Source organism: Amphiprion ocellaris, chromosome 23, assembly GCF_022539595.1.
Source record: "Amphiprion ocellaris isolate individual 3 ecotype Okinawa chromosome 23, ASM2253959v1, whole genome shotgun sequence".
Lineage (NCBI taxonomy): Eukaryota > Metazoa > Chordata > Actinopteri > Pomacentridae > Amphiprion > Amphiprion ocellaris.
Genome location: NC_072788.1, coordinates 22,556,145 through 22,578,165, shown reverse-complemented (window position 1 = coordinate 22,578,165; position 22,021 = coordinate 22,556,145). Strand labels below are relative to the sequence as shown.

The 22,021-nt window shown below is 37.4% G+C and overlaps 1 protein-coding gene across 3 annotated transcripts in view; it reads right to left on the bottom strand.

The window, feature by feature from the left end:
• Positions 1–17,681, bottom strand: part of htr2cl1 (5-hydroxytryptamine (serotonin) receptor 2C, G protein-coupled-like 1) — a 253,162-nt gene extending 235,481 nt beyond the window's left edge. For 2 of the 3 annotated variants that reach the window (XM_055007623.1, XM_055007624.1), the window contains exon 1: positions 14,854–15,326. The gene's annotated coding sequence lies outside the window, so the exon portion shown is untranslated. Of the gene's footprint in view, positions 1–14,853; positions 15,327–17,529 lie in introns of those variants that run through there. The other variant, XM_055007622.1, reaches the window with a different exon arrangement.
• Between the last annotated feature and the right edge of the window lie 4,340 nt (positions 17,682–22,021).

The window sequence follows — 22,021 nt, the reverse complement described above, 5'->3', positions numbered from 1 at the left end:
TCAGCTCTGTTAATGATGAATTTTAAAGGCCTAGAATCTCGTAAACTCAACATTTGCTTTCAGCACCACTTATTTTCCTGTGACATGCACAACTAACGTGCTTGCAGAGCCGACGGTCCGCACTGTCTCCAATTCTGGGCTGCTTGCAGACCCTTGTGGAGCCAATTTATGTCATGCATATCTTTGAGCATGTGTACGCAGAAAAGCATGAACTGGTTTTTAAAGGATGATTTGACACAACATCCTAAAGTCCTTGGTGCATTTTCTACAACTGTGTTCTGAGCTGCTCACAAAACATGCTTCTGTTTACTTGTTATTTCAACGCACTGTAAGTAGTGAACATTCTGGTTTGCTCATGTAAATTTCTGGTGTAGTAATCAAACTTCAATCTGTGTCAAACTGTGTTTAAAAACTGTATTCTTTGAGAATTTCCTTTTACCTGCTGATGTATCTCTGATTAGTTGCAGAAATGGTTCTTTTAATCTGAACTTTTCCCAGGTATCGCAAAAAAATAACCAAAAAAGAACTCAAAACCCAAGAAGTTAACTGGTGTTGAAGTTTGAGGATGGTCTGACATATATTATCACAATGTAATTCACTGCATACTACTGTAATCACATTATACTACCTTAATTATTATACCACTCTAATTTCTTCATACTATTGTAATTACTTTATGCAAGCCCGTTGTATAAATACATACTTTATGACCACTGCTGCTGTCAGTTTAAGTTTGCTTATTAATTTAGTAGTTTCTGTAGTTTTTATACTAGTTTCTCTGCACACGACAATAAACCTCTTGAACTTTTCCATCTCCCTGAGCAACTTTATGGCATGATGTTATGCACACACATGTTCACCTTTCTTTCATTAGTGACCCTCTAAACCCCACATTCTTTATCTATTCGCACCTCCAGGACTTTTCATGACTGGCTGTTACGTTGTCTGATTTATCCTGGACTTTCGTTACTTTCTATCCACTTCTCCTTCACCTGTCCCTCTCTATTCCACTCCCTCTCCTCCCTCCGACTCGGTCTGTCTCGTTCGACTGTGTCTCCGGTGACAGATCCACAGTGGAGGGCTGAAAGCAGATCAAAAAGGAGGGAGATGGTGAAATAGCAGCCGACAGGGATAGAGAGCTGCGTATGAATGAGGAGTGATAGTGGCAGCGGCAGCCAGGGAAATCTACAAGCGGCCATATGGGATGTAATTCGCACTTTACTCGCACTTACATGTGATTTCAAAGGACGCTCCGGGGAGAGTATCACCTCCGATTTTGTGTCAGGAAACACCCCGGCGAGGATATCGCATAACTTTTACCATTTCACAACAGATTACTGATGTAACTGGGTTTTATTTCATTGAAACGATTTTCACAATTTTACCGCCATGTCTGATAAAAAATAAGCAATCAGACAAGTTTCCTGTTTCAGTGAGGCTGGAATGCATTGTAAAACGAGAAGCATTCCAGCAGCACTGATAGAAATATTACCAGGACTACATTAAAGTATTCTACCCTGCAATATCTAAAGCTTTGGTTCCAGAAGAGCTGAAATATCACGTATCAAGTATCACGTTTCCCATGAACATACTGTAGTGATCTGGATGTATAAAAACATCACATCTCCTTCCATTAAAGCTAAAATTAATTCTTTTAAATAAGACTGCTGAGTAAGTACAGGATTAAACCATTTCATCTCTTCCTAAAACGCTCCTTTATGGTGAAATATTTGGCTGTAACTGGAATATACTGTATCATGGCAGTTTAAATCGAAGCACTGTGCTCCATAATTGTGACAAAATACCACAAAACTGGTCCCAAACTCACTGTTCAACTCGCTCAGGTGATCATCTAACACTTGAAGTCTTGTGTACAAATACTGCATTTGGGAAAACTGATTCTACCACAGCTGTAAGTCAATTTAAAACCATGATTACAAACTATTCTGCTCTTAAATGTCACCTTTTATAACTTCTTCTTGTCAATTATTTGGCCCCTTTAGTCGATTTTAATTAAAATCTCAACATCATCATTAAATCTCAGATTGAAATAAAGATTGAATGGATGACATTTTATCTGTAGATGGTATGAATTCACCTTAAGTATCTCATCATATGGTGGTATATATTCAATGGTACTGTTCCATTAAGAGTTGACTATATTGCAGAAAAAAAAGGACCTATTTCACATTTTATAGTGCATTTGTATTGGTTATTACTTTATTAAATAGAGCTGTAAAAGAAGATTTCTGACTGAATTTAATGAAATTGTTTGAGTATAGTTATTTATATATATATATATATATATATATATATATATATATATATATATATATATATATATATACATATATATATATATATACATATATATACATTTAGAATAATATCGCACTGTTTAAGTACTGTACAACAAGAAACAGAGATTGCTTATGGCACTAAAGTAAAGAGTCAACTTTTCATAAGTTAAAATAACTAGAAAAGCACCCAAAGAGTGCAGTACTCCACCAAGGCTGTTCATTCCTCCATATGAAATGCAGCATTGTTTTACTCTGCCAAGGAACGGCACAGTTACGCAACGACCAGCATACGTTTGTCCGTCTGTCTGTTAGCAGCATTACTCAAAAACGGACTAAGGGATTTGGATGAAATTTTCAGGGAAGGTCAGAAATGACACAAGGACCAAGTGATTAGATTTTGGCAGTGATGTGGTTTATTGTCTGGATCCACAGATTTGTTAAAGATTTCTGTATCATTGCAAGATAACAGCACGGTGTCACTGTAACCATGACAACAAGTGAACATATGACTGTGTTCCTACTACAAATCCACTTATCGGGTGTTTCTGAGTCCCATCAATTCCCGCCACCGGCTACATATTTAGGTCACGTGATTCGGTATCTGTACATAATGTACACATGCATAACACACACCTGTGCTCAGCGCAAGGTCATTTTGTTTGTGGGTACATCTATATTAAATGGCCACATTCTATGTTGCTGTGATTTCTGCCATGAATTTTTTCAAGATTTCAGCCACTGGAAGTGATACAACTGAGCAGCCTTGGCGGAGTACTGCGCTCCGAGTGCTTTTCTTGTTTTTAGAAATGCAGCATTTATTCATTTGTTATCAGAAATTACGGTCTTAAATTTAAATCTAATCACTTGGTCCTTGTGTCATTTCTGACCTTCCTTGAAAATTTCATCAAAATCCGTTTTTGAGTAATGTTGCTAACAGACAGACAGACAAACTAACACCAATCATCATAACTCCTCCACGTTCCCTGGCAGAGTAATAATCAATCAACAATCAACTCATTATGTAATAGAATGCAGCTGGGATATATAAACGCTGCCCTGGTCGATCCTATCTTGCATTAAGCATGAGGTGTGTTTGGAGGTCATTAACCACCACAGAAGTCATTGTCATGGTTCCCACTGCTAGCTAAACCCCCACAGTGGAGTAAAAAGTACAGTGTTCACCTCTGACATGTAATAAAGTAGAAGGATAAGGTAGCCTTGAATTAGTATGTGAATGTGGTACAAAAAGTAGAAATTAACTTCTTTACATTCCTCTACTGTGCTTTTTTTTCTTGCTGATTTTTGCCTTTGAGGACATTCAGTTCCCTCCTTAAATAAATCTTACATTTTCCATTCACTGTTTCATTACAGCTGCAGATGTAAAAGGATAAAAATGCAAAGCTTGGGGCTAAAACCGGAATCTAAAATGACCTGACCTTGTTTACTCAGTCTTTTCAGATAATTGAGTTGTTCCACGGCCGACTTATTTCTCCAAGTGAGGACACTCGAGTAAAACCTTATATTCTGCTTGTCTCTGAAGTGAATGTTGAGAATACAGTTAGTTTCTACAGTCTGGAGCTTGTGGCTAGAAACAATGACACTGCAAATCAGAGAAAAGTGGCACTTTATAAACGCTCCCCCTGCCTATTATTGTGCTAGCCCCCCCTTGTGACATCAAAACTGCTCTGACACATTAAATATAGGACTTTTTCATGTGTTCTGTGGTATAAACATTGTCAGCAGAGCCTTTAAGTCCTGGAAGTCAGAAGTTAGGGCCTCACTGAATTAAATTTTGTACAGTACAATGCACATTAAGATCTGGGAATCTGGAAGTTGAGTCAACACCTTGAACTTTTGGTCATGTGCCTAGGGTCATTAGTGAACACTTTTAGCAGTTTGACAGCTGTAACTGGAAGTACAGCTGCCTTGAAGGGGCGCAGCAATGTTTAGTACGTGGTACATCCCAAAAAAACATCTACATCTTCTAGATCCTGCACTTTCTTCCATTGTTCTACAGTCTAGTTCCAACACCCGTGTGCCCACTGCAGGTTTTAGCAGTGGAGAGTGTGTGATGTACGTCTATCGTATAAGCATTAAGGTTTCCATCAAACTACTTGGGCTTGCATCCACTCCCTAAGCCAATCAGCACGACTCAAGTGCCCATCACCCTGTCACCAGTTTACCAGTCATCCTTCCTTGGACCATTTTTGTTTTTTACCAAGCACTGTGTACCAGGAACAACTCCACGAGTTCTGCTTTTTTAATCAAGATGTTCTGATCAGTTTGCAACTCGACAAAGTCTTGCCGATCCTCATGCTTCCCATTTTACCATCTTCCAACACATAAATTTCAAGAACGTACTGTTCACTTACTGCCAAAGGTATTCAGTAATGCCAATTCACAACGTGTCATCTTATAGCAGTGGACATAGAACCGAACAATCCAGAGTTTCCTTTGGATTCCCTATAGGGCAAACAGTCAGACGGTGGGAAAGAACCAAAAGTCAGCAGAACCAGGTTTGGGGAAGACGGACATCTGCCTTGACCAGTTCGATAGAGGGATAGCAGGAGGTGTTGGGGTGGGACAGGTGCAACTTTAACAAGATAATAGATGTTATTTTCATCTTTGTTTGTGGTTTCAGTGTTGTGACAAACTTTCCAACAAATGAGTGAGCAGATGGTTGTTATACGAAGTCAGATAAGATAAGATAGTCCTTTATTGCTCCCCAGGTCAGGGGAAATTTCCAGTGTTATAGCAGCAAAAAATCTTTCAGAGCAGCACTAACCATGTATACAGTAAAGATAATAATTATAATAACAACAATAATATATACAATATGAAGAATGAGAAATGAATAAATACAGTATTACTACACTAGATTAGTGTGTTAGCAGGTATGTTGAGCCTAAAGTCAGAATTTTCAGTATCATGAAGGTCTTTTAACCTGCTAGATCTCCATGGTAACTGATGCTGTAGAGTAGTTTCTGTTCAGAGTTTCAGATTTAAATCGGCTGTAAGAAGCATCTCCCTTTAAATCATTTCCTGGTGATTATATATGAGTGAAATAGATTCTCAGTTGAAGTCAAATGTTTTATCTGCAAATTTGTTGATCTGGTCGTTATTAAAACCACTGAATGAAGCCATGTAGTTCCAGTATCACACACTGTATGCATTGTGTTGCCATGGAAACCCAACATGTATTCAGCTGGTGACGCAAAAATTGTCCAAATAGGTTTTTATGTGTGGTCCGTTTACACACAGATTAAAACAATTATTCTATTGGTATTTCCTACAGAGAATATTCAATCAGTAACGTGAATTTCACTTTGATTTGGCCACAAGTGATTTCCTTCATTATGAGACAGTCAGAAATAAATGCACTTCAATATACTATCATGTTTAAATATATGAAGTTTAAAAACTTTAACAGCTTTGTTGTGCAGCTGCATTGATCAGTAAAATAAATGTATTAACAAGTTTAACAGTTTTCACAGCACCTTTACCGACATATTTTATATTCCTTGCTGTTCTGCATTAAAACAACCTGCTGACTGAAGCAGCTGAACACCAGTGGTTCATTTAGTGCCGAAGAAAAGTCGCATGACTCGCTGAACACCTTGGTTTATGTGAGTTTGAAGCAGAAAGTGTGAATTAAAGAAAGTTGAAAACCATCTTCATCTTCCTGTTAACTCTGACTGAGGTTTTAGTTGTTGACGAGTCGACTCACAAAAAGGAGGTCTGGATATGTTACTTGCTTCGTAGTACAACGACTGTAGTACCACAGTGCAACATCTGCATTCTCCATGTCATGAAGGATTTCTTCTTTCTTGACTTATGTTCTTAGCTAACAGCCAATCCGACTCCCTCATAGCTTACATCGGGCGGCTGCAGCCAAAACTTGGACTCACTTGTGAAAGAAAATGTGGCCTAGATCTGCTGCAGTCCAAGAAAAACCAATCGCTCAGATGCTCAAAAAACAGGAGAATTTCATGAAACGCTTCCAGTTTTTCCGTCCGTAACTTTGGAAAACGTTGTCAAAGCAGAGCATTTTCCAAAAACAGCAACAAAGTGTGTTTCTTTTCTACACGTGTGCTTAAAATCCATTATGTAATAAGTAGTTCCAGCCACAGAGAGTGTTATTATCTTTCCTGTCCATATTATACATTTTAAATCCCTGGGCATCTATAGTATGTTTGTGTAAGTGCTCTATAAAAGCTACTGATGTTGAGGATTCACTTAATCCATCATACCTACTGGAGTTTAGTAATAGCCTCTATAAAGAAGGCTTTAAAATGGTTTTACTGCAACACATGACTACACACCTATATGTCCCCTCACCAGCTGTTCTCTATTGGCTGCTTAAAGCTACCAGGATTATATATTAACCAATAAATAGTGGGCAAAGCCACTAGGTTATTTAAACCATACACTGAGGTTGCAAAAGGGGATTATGGTGGATTATATCAGCCCCTGTTGACCTCCTGATTGTAATTAATAGACACAGTTGTAGACAATCTGGTCTAAAAGGACAGTAAAGGTCAAAACACACACACACAATGTCACAGTTTCTTTCTTCTATCCACCCGCTTTTATTTCAACTTTTCTAATCACACCGCCGCATGTTTACTCTTCTCTCACACACATAAACCTTTCTGGATCTCCAGAGGGTTATAAAATCCATCCAAGGTCTCTGCGATAAAGCGATAAAATGCACCACGACTGTGTGTGCTGGAGGTAAACAGCTCCACATTCCTGTCAGCAAAGGTCTCCACATCTGTAAGAGAACCGGTTCTGTGTGATATTTATGAATATTCAGCTGTGGCTATCAAGCTTTAGGATTAATGTGCAGTGTGCTGCTGCAAAAGTCTCAATTTAGAACAACCTTTTCAGCGTCTCACTACCAAAATTAGAGTGCTACTAACTCATAAGCCCAACTATCTGCAGATTGAAACATAAATGCGCATACAATCAACAGAATTGTCCAATAACAGGCATAACAACAACACAAAAGCTAGTAGCAGAAAGCTACTAGTTAATCCCCATGTTTAAACTGCAGGACGTCTTAACATACAGTCTGTAGAGTCATACATTTTCCATTTTTTGTAACAATTTCAGCTAAAATCTGATATTTCTACGGGAGGATCGTAACGCGGAACTCACATATGTACATTACATTATTATTACATCACACGTTGCTGTTGGTCTTCCAGCCAAAGCACTAATAGTCTTTCCATCTCAGTAATGAGGCCACTATGCTGCTATGTAATCACAGTTGATTTCATAGGAGCAGATCCTTTCACATGTTCAAATATACGCTTTTTATCGCCGATGATTGTCGAGACATTCATGCTACTTAGACCAAGCAACCGGCCGATATTCATCGTGTTTCACCCTCTTTCGAGCGTTTTATTATATCTAATTTCACTTCCATGGAGATGGCTTTCCTTTTCTTTGAAGCATTGCCATCAGAAGAGTCTGGCTTTTGCTTGGGAGCCATAATGAAGTGCAAAAAGTTTCCAAAAAAATGCGAATGTAGCATGATTCACTGTGGCATACAGCCACAAATGTGAGAATGATGGAACAAGACTTTCTTTATAAATTTATGGGAGATGGCGATGTAACCATGAAACACCATAGATCGAGGACGTTGAAACCGAGGATCGACTGTAAGGGTTTTTGCATTATATTTGACGTCTACAATCATCTAAAGGCCATCCCTTATCATCTTGTGACCTTCCCAGGAGCCTCAACCCCTATTTTGGGGACGTGGAGCCACATGTTCAGTCACCTTAGTAAGATTTTGATGCCTTTTTACTCTACTGCCAAGATAAAACATTTGAAAATATATTATTGCCTCGTTTTTTTTGTATCTCCAACAGGCTCATAAAATTGTCTGCTAAAATTTTGGGATAGAAAATTTGGCTTTTTGAAATGATATATAGTAATTTAAAACATCTGTATGCAGTTGAAAAGAGGAAACAATTGTAATATAAAACATTTAAAATCAAAGGGGAGTCACTGAACCATAGTGGACAGAAAACAAGGGTCCAGTAGGAAAAATAAAAAATATATACATATAATGGGAAGAACCACAAATGAACAAAAAAAAAATCTGTTTAAGAGAAAGCTGAAAATCTGTGGTCTTTTTATATGGAGTTAAAACAGAGTATAGGTTGTCACTGAACGACAGGTGAGGTTCTTCTTAAATATGGTTCTTCTGCCCTCTGAAGAGGGAAAACCCAGATATTCACAAAGCACGTGATGCATGACAGCTTGTTTCTTCATGTAAAACAGATTTTGGGTTGAAAATGTATTGAAGCCGTTTTATTTTAGAGGCTCAGAGGAGGGTTAGGTGCAGCAGGTTAAGACGACAGGATGGTTAAAGCACATTACAAATGTCCCTCTAGCAGATCTTCAGCATTGTAAATCCTTAATTATGGTACTTATCCTTGCAGAACAACAGCAGACAAAGCCTTCAACAGATTTAAATCTCCATTTGGATCCTATACATCGACCTCCAACCTTTAATAATATCTTCATACAGTCTCTCTGTGTTTGTTTCAATATCTCATCCTCATTTAACAAGTAATAAGTCTAATTATAAAGCACTACAGACAGCTCCAAAGAAGGGAAAAATCATTTCCTACTCTTCACTGATCAATATTTGAAGACTACAAATGACTGCATCTCATAAAATGTCACTTTACAGTGAAAAGAGCACAGACAGTTTAAGTATTGAATTTCGTTAAAAGTCAACATTTAGGTCTCATTTTTCAGCTTCTGCTGACTCACAAAAGCCAGACACTGTGCATGTTTCCTTTGGATATTTATTCTAAGAACACGCAGACACTTGGGGAGAGTCTTTGAGTTTTCAGTTTCAAAACACCTTCTAGAAGCCAGAGGGGAGAAATAAATTCACCTCATTTAGGATTTCAGCAGGTTGCTCTGAGTCAATCACAGAAGGGAAATCCTGATTCACAGGCAGCCATCTCCTCGTTGTTACCACAGAGATGGAATCAGACTGAAGAAGCTGCTGGTTTTGTTGATTTGCGATTGAGGAGGTTTGTTTACTGTCAACCCTCCAACCTTAAAGCTCCAATCTGTGATGCTGAGGAGGTTGTCGTCGTTTCACACGACTGATTGTCATTTTAATCTTCTGGATCTTGGGAAAGACTGAGGCAATTCAGCCAAATGAAATCCTCTTCCGCTGAATTGAGCACCACAATCGCATCTGTGCTTAGGAGGGCTCGGGATTGGCAGGAAACATGTGGAGGAGAGCGAACGCTGAATGAGAATAAGTCATATGGAGAGCACTCAATCAACAAACAACAACAAGATGGAAAGACGAGGATGAAGACAAGAACGAACCAGCTGTTAACGTGACAGAAAACCACGACTTTTGTGCACCATGACTCCCATCTTGCTCAAGTTTAACTTTTAAGAGTTACAGGAAGCTCTCCATGACATTACTTCCACCTGTGGCTAAACTCAAACTTAATGAATGTGGATAAATTAATTAAAAGCACACGGGGGAGCCGAGGATAACTAGGCCCCGTCCTCGAAAAAACAGATGCTAATGGAGAGAAAACAGCGGGACTCTCAGCGGCACGATGAGCAATCAATTACAAAACAACTACTATTTAATTCTAGAGTGATGCAACATAAAAAAATAAAACTGTGTACTAAGAACTAGGCGGCACATAGAAGATTATAGGACCAGTTTAAAGTCCCTCTTTGGTTTGTTCCCTTTAAAATAATCCCCTTTTCTAGAATATGCAGATCTATGAAGTTCCAAACTTTCTCTCACTGCAGCTCAAACACTGTAAATTTCGTCTACACTGCACAAAAGCTGTCATTATTGGAGTGAATCAATGATACATGCTGGAGCTAGAAACCAATTCTGAAAAAAGAACAATGCAACTTGTGTCGATTGGTTCCTTTTCTAGTCAGAATTTGCATGTTTGGTTTTTTTTAAAACCCTCATCAGTAAACTACAGTTTCAAGGTGTAAATCCAGTGTAGACATTGTTAATGTGGTAAATGACTATTGTAGCTGGAAACAGCTGATTTTTAATGGAATATCTCCATAGAGGTACAGAGGAACATTTCCAGCAACCATCACTCCTGTGTTCTAATGCTACATTGTGTTAGCTAATGGTGTTGAAAGGCTGATTGATGATTAGAAAACCCTTGTGCAGTTATTTTAGCACATGGATAAAAGTGTGAGTTTTCATGGAAAACATGAAATTGTCTGGGTGACCCCAAATACTTGAATGGTAGTATACAATTACAGGAATTTTATGGAGAAACAATACCAGCCTGGATTGAACATTTTGCAATGTTTTTGTTTTTTTCCCCCCATTTTTAGGGACTAATGTTTCTTTATTATTGTGATTTTGGACAATTTTGAGTAATGTTGGACCATTTTTTTGCAATTCTGGACAAGTTTCAAGTCATTTTGAATAGTTTTAAGTCACTTTGAGCATTTTGTTGTCATTTCGGATATTGTTTTTCATATTCTCATGATGTTAGTGCCATCACTCCTGTGTTCTAATGCTACAGTGAGTTAGCTAATCCTGTTGAAAGGCTAGTTGATGATTAGAAAACCTTTCTGCAATTATGTTAGCACATGAATAAAAGTGTGAGTTTTCACAGAAACCATCAAATTGTCTGGGTGACCCCAAACTTTTTAACAGTAGTGTATTTCACTCATTAAATGTCTTCTAGCATGTTGAAAAAACAACATAAAGACATGCTAACAATGTAAAATCTTGAAGAATCACTGTACTTTGAACAGCAGCATATCTGTTTTACATGGGCTACTAACTTCATGAACTATTTCCCTGTGATCAGAGCTAATGGTTTGCTGTTACAGATGTTGGCTCACAGACTAAAGACCTGTGGCAGTAAAACTTAACAGCGTGGATATAGTTGGAACCAACTCCAGGTCGAGCACCTCTGTCTCAGTTCACTAGAATCACACAGGCTTTTAGTGGATGAGGAGTGTGGAGGTATTTCTGAATCCAAAGGGGGACGTGGCAGAAATATCAGAAGCAAATTATAAATATCTGAGACAAACAGATGGATTGAAGAAATGAAGGTGCAACAGATGGGTCAAACATGGAGAATTGGGCAAATTAGAATAAAAGCAGAAACCTTTGAAGGCATTCATGGTGTTATGCACAACAACACTTGAGAAAGAAGGTCACGCTTTACATTCTAAATGTCAGTCATTGTATCTGTTAACTTATCTGTACCTTCTTACGTCATTTGCACATCATGTCACTCTTGTATATTCTGTGGTGTGAGAACTATCTTGGAATGCAAGGAATTGTTTTTTTCGTGTTCTTTTTCTGTCTTTGGTGGGCTTTTCATTTGGACTTTTGAAGGCCTCAGAATACTTGAAAAGGCATGAAACTTTGCACACACATCAGGACTGGCGAAAAATTAGATATTTTAGGGGAACTGCACACATGTGAGCCAAAATGTCTCAATAGCGCCACCTGGAAAATTTCTAACAGGAACTATGGCCAGTATGCATCACCTACAACTAAGAAATTTGGTACACATACGTAACTCGTCAAGAGGAACGAAAATGTAATTGACACCCGTGCCTAACACACAACAGGAAGTCGGCCATTTTCAATTATGTGTCATATTTTGGATGATTTTGGACCAATTTTTGCACATTTTCAAAAGCTATAAACTGCTATAAACGGTAACTCCGACAGAGCTGAAATTTGGCCAGGATGTACTCCAGGTATGGGTGATCAATAGCTTACAAAATGCTCCATCAAAGTCTGAGGGCATGGAAATGGTGGCCCCCGGAATTTTGACATTTCACTATGAAACCAGAAATACTGTGTAACTGCCTGTACATGCTCCAATCTGCCTCAAGCTTTACATGTGATCAGAGTCCAGCCCTAGTTACATCCATAGGCCGATATACATTCACAGTCATAGTGCCACCTGGTGGACATTTTGCATGTCTTACCATTTAACAGGAAGTGCTGTCTAACTAGCCTGTACATGCACCAGTCTGCCTACAACTTTACATGTGTGATCACAGTCCAGCTCTCATCACATCCACAGGTCAAAATGCAGTCACACTGATAGCACCACTTGGTGGATAGACAGGAAGTGCTGCATATCTAGCCTGTACATGCTCCAATCTGCCTCAGATCTTACATGTGTGATCGCAGTCTGGCCCTCATCACATCCATAGGCTGAAAGACACTCTCAGTCACAGCGCCACCTGGTGGACATGCTTGGATTCACTGACCAGCAAGGAGGCGAGGCCCCGACCAGCACTCCTTACAGCTTTAATTTTATCTTATTTTCATTTTACCTTCACTTCATAACCTAATATTCTGTGTTGTCTTATTGTTCATCCCTTTATTGAACATCCATGCTGCTGGAACAACTTAATTTCTCTCCTGGGATTAGTAAAGTCATCTAAGTCTAAGGTCAAGCATCGTCTCCTTTTACATCTCTGCACACCTGGACAAGCGTTGCATGAAATGGCTTCTGGTTCACCGAGGAGACGATGATCTGACAGGAAATCTGAAAACATAATCTCAACCCCATTTCTTACCTGAAACCAAAGAAATCCAAAGTACAAATGCTGCCTGCAGGCAAAACAATTCAATCTACGCACCTAAACCCAGCACACAATCACATTCCATTTCTGAGTTCAAATCTATTTTCCACCTGGGTTCCAGCACTCTGATCTCCTCCTCAGTTATTGTTGTCTCCTGCGCTTTTCTTTCCCAATAGATTTATTTTACTTTTTTCCATTTAGAGGCCAAAGAAAAACTGAGCCAACCTGATTAATTCTGTAAATCAAATGAGAGGTTTGGGCAGATGGATGTGGCATTTTCAGAGAGGAACCCGGACAGAGCCACATGTTTATGGATACATGTCAGACCATATGTGATGTCTGTCTGTCCAACATCCACAGTCCCTCAGGCCAAAAGCTTTTTGTCTCAAACAACCAGCCGTCATAAATCAACCTGCATTTCTATCCACTCTGTCTTGTCACCAAAGCATTCTGGCAACCTCAGCATGAAAAAGAGGATAAAGAAAACTAAAATTATTGTGTATATTTATCCATGACTGTCAATTAGGCCTGTAGGCATGACTGGAGCCGAGGATGAATGAGACAATGATGCTCCACGGCTGCCTGAAAATAACTGAAACAGTCTGAGAATACAAATCAGTGAGCGTCAGAAAGTCTGCGATGGCAAGCAGGAAGCAAACCGTCACACTCCAACACAAAAGCAGCAAAAATGAAGCAAAACCAACGAAATATGGCGTCGCAGGGATGGAGAGACACACAAACACACACAGTTACAGAGGAGAAAACTGTTCTTCTTTCCATTTTCATGCCAATAAAGGGTGCTGGATTGAAAATACATTTGAACTGAAACAGAGGAAGATGGAGAGATGTGTGAGGGAGTCAGAGCATCCAGGTTGTGATAAATGACCTTTTTCTTAATCATTTAAAGAAAAAAAAACAGCATTTGGTTCCCCTGTAAGCATCAAAGGGTATCAGAAACCTGCCTGGAATCATGCTGTGTGACTAATTTGGCTGCCAAAAACCCGTCCAAGCTGACACATGCCAGAGTTTGACATCCCATCACAGGGATGTCAAACCCCAAATATCTGCACTCAGCAGCGCAGCTATGAACGCCTCCATCAGGGTGTTGCGTACAGAAAGGCACTTGTGGCTCCATCCCCGAGGGTGGAACTGAAGGAATCAACGTTTTGTCTGGCAGATTATGTTGTTGAGAGGCAGGAGAGGGAAGAAAAAAAAAAAAAAAATCAACCCACAATCCCAGAGCGCTCTAATCCTCCCTGGAGACAGGTGGATTAGCGGACGTTCATTGAACAAACACAGAGATATGATGGTTTGGTGCTGGTGTGTGTGTTGCTGAGAAACGCAGAAACCTTGAGCAGCAGGGATGGACACAGCCACACCCTCTGGATGAAACCAGCAGCAGCAGCAGACACGAACACACCCGCAAAAATCCATCCCTGCCGCTCACTTTGTCGTTTCATCCGCAGGGGAACCAGGATGACGACAGAATCCCACTTGCGCAAAGCGCCAGGATCAATTTTCCCCATTTGGCACGAAATTCACACAACCTGACCAGAATTTTGTCAACTGTGTCAGTTCAGAAAATAGCAAAAAAACGAGGTTTTAATACTCTAAAACAGAATCAACCAGTAAAAGGACGTTTTCTCGGCGCACAGGACGATGCGACGCGTAAAAACGCAGCTGTCCACATCAGCAGCAGCAACTCCGCTCCTTCATTCATTCAGAAATCCAACGATGCAGTCAAGTTTCCTCACAGACCTCCTCCTACAACTCAGCCTGCGCTTCATGTATGAATCTGTCATATTCCTCAAAGTTCACCTGAACCCGACGCCCAACTTCCATCTCCTCCACACAGAACTCCAGGAGCAGCTCTGACCTCCGTGCCAAAGCACCAAGGACGCACCGAAGAGCCGTTCCCACCGCGCGTTTTAGGGAATAAAACAGATGTACTCACCCCTCGGAGACATCCAGATCCTTCCCGTGCGTGCTTGGGCTTGGCTCGTCTTTTCTTTTTTTATAGCTCCATCCTCTTTATCTGCAGTACGTCCATGTTCCTCTCCGTCTCCGTTTTATCTTCTGAGCGGAGGCACGTACAGACCACAGCCGGGTTGAGTCCGTCTCCGAGCTGGGCGGGATTGTTTAAGCACCCGGACGCACCGGACACGTCCCGCTGTCCAGTGGAGTCCGGTGCGCACCGTCCTGCACAGACACAAGAAGCAAATAAAAAATAATAATAATAAAAAAAAAAACCCGCAATAAATCCTCCTCTGAGTTCAGAAACCAAACTGCTGGTTCGCGTTTTTAGTGCTCAAAGATCCGCCGGGAAAGTTTAAACACCGGGGAGGATGAGGAGAGAATCGGCAAGAAATGACTCCTCACTGACTGGAGCTGAACGAGGGAGGGACGGAGAGGGGGGAGAGAGAGGGAGAGACGGAGAGGGGGGAGAGAGAGGGAGGAGAGCGCAGGTACCGCAGCTCCGACGCGCTCCACCGACCACGAGTTGACTCCTGCTCCAAACACTGCGACGCCTCAAAAATCCGACGGAGCTCCAGCAGATGTGGAATTAAAAAACCTCAATACAAGCAATCTGCACAGAAAGCAAATACATTCAACATCTGGGGTTGTTCTTACTGATGATGGTAAAGTGTCACCTGCAGCAGAATAGAATAGAATAGAAAGACTTTATTAATCCCTGGGGGGAATATGGTTGCTACAGCAGAAAGAGTAAAGTTCCCACCACCATAAATGCAGATAAACAAGCAAAAATGTGCAGAAAATTTAAAGAAATAATAAGAAAAATATTTTTAAAATCTACAAATGTTAAAGTGTTTTGTGTGTATTGCAAGAACAAACAAAAAAGTGTCCAATTTCATATTACAGAACCATGCAAGAACCAAAGCAACTCAAAGAAAGTAGAAAACAGGTTTTTATGTGTGCAGTTATGTTTTCATTCTTAATTTGACTCCAAAACTATCATCAGATGAAGAAAATTAAATGTTCATGTTGCCTTACAGGACTAGTCAGACATGCACCCTGCAGCTTTAATGCGTAAAACCTGCCTGCACTGTAAAAACAAAATTTCGTAAATTTTCCGTGAAAAACTGTTGAACCATGACGGTAAAATCTGTAAAATCTAAAACAGTTTGATCCTGTTCATATAACACCGAATCACTGGAAATAAATTAATCAGGAGAAAACTATATTTTGTTTCCATTTTTTCTCTTGAGAAAAATACATTTCTCTACTCTTGCACAGTTATTTAATGGAAAATGCCATAATATGTATAACATCAATACTGTAATTTTTGTGTTTATTTCTCAGAAAGAATATATACTGCTCAAATTGATGTACTTTTGTGTTAATAAAGGACATATGCTTTAATATTTATGAGAGCTAAAACCACAATTTATTGCACTATTATATAATATACATTGTTAAAAATACACATGTTAATGTTCAAAATAGTAACTGTTATGCTGATTATAGAAAAATGCGATAATATTGATAACAGATCACATAAACTTTATTTTATAGGTATTTTCACGTAAACTTTCAGGTGAAACAAAAATGATTTTAAAGGTTAAAACTTTTTTTACAGTAAAATATGGAATGATGCACTTTTTAACTGTAAAATCAACAGTATCGATGCATTTCTTCAGTGTAAATGAAGAAAATGTTTTACTGTAATTTTACGGCAGCATTCTGGTGACCATATGGTTTAAAAATGGTGCTTAGTGTTTAAAAAAACAAAGTTTTATCGATTTAAAAAAAAACAATTACATTTTAACTGAAAATTTCCCTGAAAACAAGATATAAAATAAAGTTTGTGTGATTTATTATCAATATTACAGCATTTTTAATCTTTATTTAACAGTTAATATACAAATTTTTCAATCATTTTCAATGTTTCTATTGTCAAATTTTTTCAGCATTTTTAATCTTTTGTTGTTTTTTGTTCAATTTTTAAAATTATTTTCAATCTGTGTTGTTTTTAGTCTAATTTTTAATCTTTTTTTGCCTCATTTTCAATCTTTTTGAGTTTTGTCTTTTTTTCCTGATTTTTAATCTTTGTGTTGTTTTTGATTTGTTTGTTTAAATCATCATTAATCTTGTATTTTTTGTCTATTTTTTGTCAAGTTTAATCTTTTTGTTTTGTCTCATTTTAAGCCATTTTTAATGTTTTTGTGTTCTTTGTCAATTTTTTGTCGTTTTTAAAGTTTTTGTGTTCTTTGTCGAGTTTTTTTCATTTTCAATATTTTGTTGTTTTTTGTCTCATTTTTTGTAATTGAATGTTTTTGTTGTTTTTTGTCCATCTTTTTGTCATTTTCCAACTTTCTGTAGTTTTTTTTTTATCATTTTCAGTCTTCTTGTTGTTTTTTGTCTCTTTTTTTGTTATTTTCAGTCTCTTTTTGAATTCAGAACTTGTGCTGTCAAACACTCCAGCATAGTGAATGTTTTTTGGGTTTTTTTTCTGTTGGACTCTGGCTTCAGTTCTCTCAGAAACGAGTTTTCTTTTCGTACATATCATATTAACGTGCACACAAAGCATAGCAGGTGAAAAAATGAGGTTGAAAATTCATCGAATCTCACGCTCAGATATTAAATTATGCAGGATTTACAGTGCACATACCTCGTATTTGTCCAGAACCTCAGCGTCTGACTGGGAAGAGTAAGAAATGAGATGGCTGCTGTTTAATACATGGTGCTGCTGCAGCCTCCTCTGGGAAAATAAAATCTCTGTCAGACGTTCTTCACAGGATTCCTGGAAGGTTGACGTCCAGGAATAATTCCAGTAAACATTCATTATACCAGATAAAGAACTGATCTAACACTGTGGTTATCGAACTTCAGCTGCATCTTCTACAGTCACTCAGATGATCAGAGCTGATTGAATTCACCTGCTGCCTCAGGTGAGACTCTGCAGCCAATCAGAAGCAGCTCAACTCTACTCTGCCTCTGAAACCACTGTGAAACAACAAACAAACAAAAACAATAACAGAACAGCTCAGTATGATCAACTGCATATTTAAATGTGTGTAAAATAATACATTTTTTTTGGTCAGATTTTAGTAGATATTATGTGTAATTTACCAAAGCTGGGGGGAAAAAATGTACCTGTTTCCTTAATGTACAAAATTTTTCTTTCAAATGGCAGCAAATATCTCTAAAATAATAATATTTTTGGCTGATTTAATTTTAAAAATGAAGAATTTTAAGGTAGACATTATTTACAGTTTTGTCCTGTACATTTATGTGTTTATTTATTATTAATATTTATCAATGAATATTTATTTATTTATTTATTTTGCAGTCAATAAGTAAAAATTAAGTTTTTGGATGTTAATATATTTAGAAAGTCAGTTTTAAAAAATATTTATAAGTTTTAAAAATGTTATATCTTAAAGTAAAGTAACTAAAGTAAGCTGAAAAAAAGAATACATTTTACAGTGAAAAACTGTCAAACCATGACAATAAAAATCTGTAAACAAAACAACAAACAAAAAGAGATTGAAAATTACAAAAAATAATTAAAAAACAACAAAAAGATTGAAAATGAGAAAAAGGAGACAAAAAACAACAAAAATATGAAATTGAAAAAATGAGACAAAAAACAACACGATTGAAAATGACAAAAAATTAGAAAATAAAACAACATAAAGATGAAACTGACAAAAAAAGAGACGACAAAACAACAAAAACATTGAAAATTACAGAAAATTAGACAAAAATCAACAAAAAGATTGAAGATGACAAAAAATTTGACAAAAAAACAACAAAAAGATGGAAATTATATATACATATAATCTGTAAAATAAGAGAAATATTAAAAAAAACAAAAAATAACAAATGATCTTTTATTAAAAAAACAGATTCTTGCTGTGGACAATATTTACAGCTGTGACCTGTTTTTTTTTAACAGTTAACATGTAAATGTATACTCTGTAAAATAATTAAAATATTCCATTTATAAACTATTTAAAATCCTTCCTTTGAGAACACACATTGTTAATTTTATTCTTTTATTAGATTTTCTTCAGGAGTTTCATGTTTTTATTCATGTTGTTGCTTTTAGGATTTTTCTTTTCATACACCAACAAAATGGTTTGCAGCAATTATTGTTTGTTATGTTTACAATTTCAGTCATGCATTTGTACACAGGTCGCACAGTCTTTGTTCAGCGCTCCATCTGAAGAGTCTGATGTTAGTTTTTTAATCGGATAATGCACAGTTTCAAGTTTAAACTGCAAAGAATTCTCAGTTTTTTACAACGTACATTATTCTGTGTGTCCTGGCTTTTTATCCACAGCTTTAGGTCGCTGAAAATGGGCTTTTTAGAAAACCCCTGGCAGGGAAGACACTCAGAAAGCCAGTTTTTAGGAAACAGTGGGTTCTTTTGAGATGAGCAGCACCTCGGCTGGAAACTGGACGACAGCAGGAGGCAGAACGAGCCAGAAAGCTGCAGCAAAGTCTGACACTTTCCAGCAGTCTGTCCATTATTAATACATATTATTATAGTAGAGTCATTTATCAACACAGTCAGCGTTAGTTTTAACCCTGACAGAAGCATATTAACATGCTGAACAGGGAAAGTCTCAGTTTATATACAGATCTGTCCTTCTAAAACTAAATAAATACACTGAAAACACCAAGAAATACTCAAATACAGGAGAAAGAAGTACAAGGAAATATTCACACTAAAAGACATGTACAGATGTTAATCCCACTTACCAGATATTTCTGTGTTGCTAAATACTCAAGAATGAAATCATTCCAAAGTTTATTTACAATAAACTACAATTATGATAATATGTCTGCTTTTATGTCTCATTTTTATTTTTAATCTTTTTGTTGTTTTTTTTGTCTCAATTTTTTTTTATTATTTTCAATATTTGTGTTATTTTTTGTCTCAGTTTATGTCATTTTCACTTTTTATCATTTTGTTTTTGGTCTAATTTCTGAAAAAAAATTTGCTGGATTTTTGGTCAAATTTTTTTTAGTCTTTTTAAAATCTTTTTATTGTTTTTGTCATTTTTTTTGTCATTTCCAATCTTTATGTTATTTTTTGTAAACATTTTTTGTCATTTTCAATCTTTTTTTATTTTTTGTCTTGTTTTTTGTTATTTTCAATCTTTTTTGTTTTCTGTCTCATTTTTCTGTCATATTCGATCTTTTTGTTGTCTTTTGTCTCATTTTTGGTCATTTTCAATCTTTTTGTTGTTTTTGCCACATTTTTTTTTTGCCATTTTTAATCTTTTTGTTATTTTTTGTTTATTGATTTTTGCTGTCATGGTTTCACAGTTTTTCACTGTTAAATTTACATTTTTTTAGCGTGTCAATTAGGATTGATGTAAACTCTAAAAATTTTACTTACTCTGTTTTTTTTGTTGTTTTTTTAGTACAATTATTAGTGTAAGCCTCTGTAAGACCACAATTAAAACACAAGATAAATGTAAAAAAAAAAAAAAAAAAGTAAAAACCAATACATCTTCTATCTTTAATCCTACTCTAACTCAGGGAGTACCACCATATTTTCATTTTATTATCTGCAGCTGTACAACAACAATCAAGGCCTTGAATATTGAAAGATAATAAAGTGTGCAGTTTATGGTCTCTCTCTGATAGACATCGCCAATAGAAAAAAAATAAAGACTGAACCTTCAAAAATAGACAAAATCTTTTAAAAAATGCAAAGTTTCTGGATTTGCGACGCTGCCATAACTGCATGTTAGAAACTAGGCTAAATTTAAGCAGCAAAATGGACAGACACACCAGAGCACTTGGGTAGCATTCGTCCAGAACCACAGAACTGGAAATGGTAGTTCCATTCATCTATTAGTTAATTTCTCATGAGCACAAATTGGCAAACTGAATGGAATTCTTCTGTAACTGCTGATTCATCAAAGGTATAGCTGCCTATCGAGCTTGTACGGATTGCTTTTGGCTAGAATAATGAGTTCCAACTTGGAAAGCCACCTACCGCTGAAACTCTGTATGAGTCTGTGTTTTTTAGTTTGTTAGACGGCGGCTCAGCTTCACAGATTCTTTCCCCTGTTGGTGTTTTCCCTTATCACTGGGTGTCAGACTAACACCACTCGGCCTGTAAAAATCTGCACCTCTTTTGCTTTTCCCATTAAGGTTTAAATCAGTCAGAGGACATTTCTGAGTCTGGAGCGGTTTCTGCCCTCCAGAAATGTTTGCATAACTAATCTGCACTTTGTTAGCTTCCCCCAGATAAGTACAGGTTTAATCATAATGTAGCCTGCAGAAAAGCCGGTTGAAGGTTCGCCACATTGGATGAATTATTTACTTGTGCTCAGTTGCAACCAATGCGGAGGGAATTAGTTGCAGTAAAGTCCTTCAAAAAGTTTATTTTAATGTCTATTCCAAGTGTTTTAAACATCTCCCTCCTTCCGGTTCAGTCGCATTCATCATTTTTGCCCTCGTTTTTCAAATAAAAACCAAAGATCTGTGTTGTTTTCAGCTCTGCACAGTCTTATAAACACAAGGAACTGAATCTTTTCCCAGCTCCCACCAAATCAAAGCATCCCAGTTGCCGTGAATGATTGGTTGCCTGTGTCTAACCTTTGCATCGACTGATCAAATGAATTTCAATTAACTGTGTGACTCTTTCAAGCTAGTCTGTGATTAGTTTGAGTTCCTTGAAGGCCCTTTCCCCTGGTACCTCCACGTTTCATCATTCCATGACAGGAAGTTGGTGTTGGAGATGGATATTTGTAGCTTTTACCACTTTTGTGCCAACAAATTATACCCAGAACCCCCAGAATACCATCTACCTGTTGTTTAAATACCACTAAAACGTTATTCAGGTTATGTGATGGGTAAAGCACCACTTAGGGTGATGCTAATGGAATTATGTTAAGGATAGAAGCTCCAAAAGACCCCAGTAGATCCATAACAATCAATGATTAAACAATAAAACACCTTAAAGGTACAAGAATCTCCAGAGCTGGGGGCAGTATCATCCTAGGATTTGACCGCTAACATGTAATAAAAATTCTAGCATTATACATTTATGTGATGTGATCAATATTTACAGACACGTTTATTATGTATGAGGGAGAACGATGACCATAATCCTTTCATTTTTCATGTTGGGCTCA